A 3488-nucleotide genomic window follows, 5' to 3' on the forward strand; every position below is an offset into this window, starting at 1 on the left:
CACAACAATAACTCTTCAAACTCAAAAATTTTCTTCACAAATCCAACACCCATAACATGCACACAAAACTTAACAAAGCTATCTTCAAAAACACTAACTTACCTTATGGTTGGAGCTTGTTAAACCTTGCTTAAACTTCTCAAATTTGGTATCAAACTCTTCCTTGTGATGAGTAGACAAACTTTCATGAAGCCACTTAAGGGATTGGAGTTGAAAATGGAGAGGTTAAGTGAGCTCATGCAAAACGCCCATGGAGTTTTCTCTCACCTTCATTCACGGCAACTTTGGTACAATGGAGAAGATGAAATTTTCTGATGGTGTAATGGAAGTACACCTGCCCCACTATGTGTTTAATTAATCCTTTAATGGTCCACTAACTCCAAATAATCATATAATAATCTAATTGTTCACTTAATCCCACATTAACCCATGATTTTAGCTATTTACTTTAGGTACCACTAAACTAATTTTTCATTCTATTTTCTAAGTGTAATATTATTTATTTTAATGAACATTTAGGTCAAAAGACACTTCGGGATGTCAAATTGTCACACCCTACCCCTCTGTAAGGCATAACATGATCCCGTAGTATACCTAATGAATTACCAACTCCGTCTACTGATAACCCATTAAATACACTACAAGGGATTTTCAAAACTTTTCTTACTTCTTTTACAGTGGTGAGCACTATTTACAGGTGTTAAGACCTTTTTGAACTGAAGTGATAGAATTGACACATTTGAATTATTTGGAATTTCTGTAAAAATTTTGGCAGAGTGCCCTCTGTATTTTGGATAAAACAGTTCTTCAGAAAACCTGTAAAAAAGCACTTCAATATGTATTTGCAAATCTCAACTCCAACATATTTCTCAACACAACATTTTTCCCAACTCAAATCCGCAGTGATTTTTCAAAGACTGAGATACAAGAAATATAATACAAAACTATTCAAGTAAATGAAATCTCAAATTTACATTTACAATAATTTACATTTAATTACATACCAAAATATTTTACAAGAGTTTCTATACAACTGCTCAAATAATTTATATACATATTATTACATGCATACATCAAAACCTATGTACATGGGTATACCTATGATATACCTGGAGCTGATCTGAATATATCTTCAAGGAAATTTACTTACTGCTCTATGCTCTTCTTACCTGCGACAGCATACAAAGCTATCGCTGAGTGGTGAACTCAGTGGTGCACAACTATAATTTAAAACATAGTACAATATACATTGACAAAATTTACAGTAAATAAATTGGGAATCTGAATACTCATCAAATTTCAAAACTCAAAATATTCGTTTCCAATAATGTAAATCATTTGTATAAATGACTTTGATCACAAAATTCAATTTATCAAATCATGACTAACCATTTAAGTAATTCCAACAAAATCAATTATACATAAACCATAATTGAAATCACAATTCCTTACCATTCAAAATCCATTTTGTATCTCAAAAATCATTATGTATCTCAAAAATCAATCTTTATCTCAAAAATCAATCTTTATCTCACTAACTATGCAAGACTAATCCGAAAGGGCCATATTCGATGTGATTCTAACTCCCTATGGTCGGGGAAGTCGAATCAGATTCTAACTCCCTATGGTCGGGGAGGTCGAATCATCGTGCCTGATACCATCACAATAATGAATCTTCGCAAGGGCCATAACGATAAAATAAACTTAGATCTAACCTCAAATCGGAGGAAAATCTAAGCTTTGTGCACGTACCATGGTAATCAAAACACAACTAACTCCATTGTCTTCTCAACAAATGAGAGAGACGGGTAATAACCTAGTCAAGCATCTATAGTGAGATATAAAACAATATCACAATCCTTTCAAATGAGCATAAATCACAATACAATTCGATTCTAAGTCAATTCTAATATCCTATTAATTTTATGGTCCTCACAATTCATTTCATAAATTTGCAATTTCCATGAAAATTACCATAACAATTCAAAACATGTTCTATCACAATTTTCCAAAACATAATTTATTCAATCCATAACAATGCTTAATACTTGTGGAAATACCATTTCACAAAGCTAAATTCATACATACTATAACAATTTTCAGTAATCATTGAATTAAATCCAATGCTTGTTAAACATAATACATAAGAAAATATGTCATTTAATCATATGAAATATTCAAATAAAATCAGTTAAAAACTAGTTGTGCACAAACCTCTGATGACTGTCTCCTGGTCTGGACTCAGTGTTTCCTTCCCTTTCCCTGAGTCTTTACTAACTGAGAAACACAATTTGAAGTGTTTCAGTACTAAATTAAACTGTCTCTAACGATAATGCTTGATAAGTAGTTCACTGAAATCTATTATTTGCTTAATCACCTAATATATCGACTCTCGATGCGTTCTAGGTAAACTAGGTTTTAGTGTCACTAATATGTCACATTCGATAGTATTTTAGGGTTGGTACGTTTTACCAAACTCATTTCCTTGTTTAGTGCATTTTAATACAACTTGCTGGATTCCGGTATACTAGTTTGACCTAGCCGAATGACCTAGTTCCCTCGGTTTTCGGTCAAAACTACAAACTTGTAGATCTATGTCTTATGGAACGCGGGGCAAAATTTTAGGTCAATCCGAGTTATGTTGACCAAGTTATGGTCATTTTACTATTGCTGGTCAAATGGCATCAATTTTGGTCAATTTTTGGTCAATTTAGTCAACTCTGGTTCGGCCAGTTTTTGGACCCGAACTTGTGCAAGCTTTTTGACTTGCTTATGGTCATTTCTGGGCTTTGGTGTCTTCATAAGACTTGTAGGTATGGGTCTTAACTATTCTTGGTTAAAATTTCAGGTCAATTGGACCTGTTTTGAGTGAGTTATGGCCTAAACACTCACTGCTGCCCAAATGGTCAGTTTTTAGGTCTCAAGTGTACCTAATCCGAATTGGTCATTTTCTTAGGTCACCTTGCAAGCAGAATTTTGGTATGGTTTCTCAATGAAAGTTGGCACATTTTGTGCCTAGTTTCACCTCAAATTGGTCTCATACCAATTGAGGTTACACATTTAAGGTTATAGGCTAAAATGTACACTGCCCTTGATTACTTTGCTTAACACACATCAACTACACACATTTACTTTGCAATTTGTTTACTTCCCTACCAATCTGTTTTGGTACATTAACCACAGTATAATCTACTTTACATTAACATATTTTGGGCAGATTACCATTACCCTCAACACACCAAATATAATTCACATTTACAATATCTCAATACCATTACATACACACCTAAACACCACTAATTCTCACATACACTTTACACAATAATTTCATACACATATCCTTCATTCCTTAATGCCACAATTCTGCCAACACTCCCATGAATATACATATTTATTCAAGTGTCCCCAAGGCTGCCGAAATTTGTCCTTCAACATCAAAGTGCCCTACAATTTACCAATTCCCATCCAAGTGCATAAATCACCATATA

At 33.5% G+C, this 3488-nt stretch overlaps 1 long non-coding RNA gene across 1 annotated transcript; it reads right to left on the reverse strand.

Moving 5' to 3' along the window:
• Window positions 1-953: 953 nt before the first annotated feature.
• On the reverse strand, window positions 954-2563 carry LOC131174507 (uncharacterized). The gene is made up of 2 exons (XR_009144826.1): window positions 2215-2563; window positions 954-1169 (listed from the first exon to the last, which is right to left on the reverse strand). It is a non-coding gene; the product is annotated as an uncharacterized LOC131174507 (long non-coding RNA).
• Between the last annotated feature and the right edge of the window lie 925 nt (window positions 2564-3488).

Source organism: Hevea brasiliensis, chromosome 16 (genome assembly GCF_030052815.1).
Source record: "Hevea brasiliensis isolate MT/VB/25A 57/8 chromosome 16, ASM3005281v1, whole genome shotgun sequence".
In the NCBI taxonomy this organism is placed as follows: domain Eukaryota; kingdom Viridiplantae; phylum Streptophyta; class Magnoliopsida; order Malpighiales; family Euphorbiaceae; genus Hevea; species Hevea brasiliensis.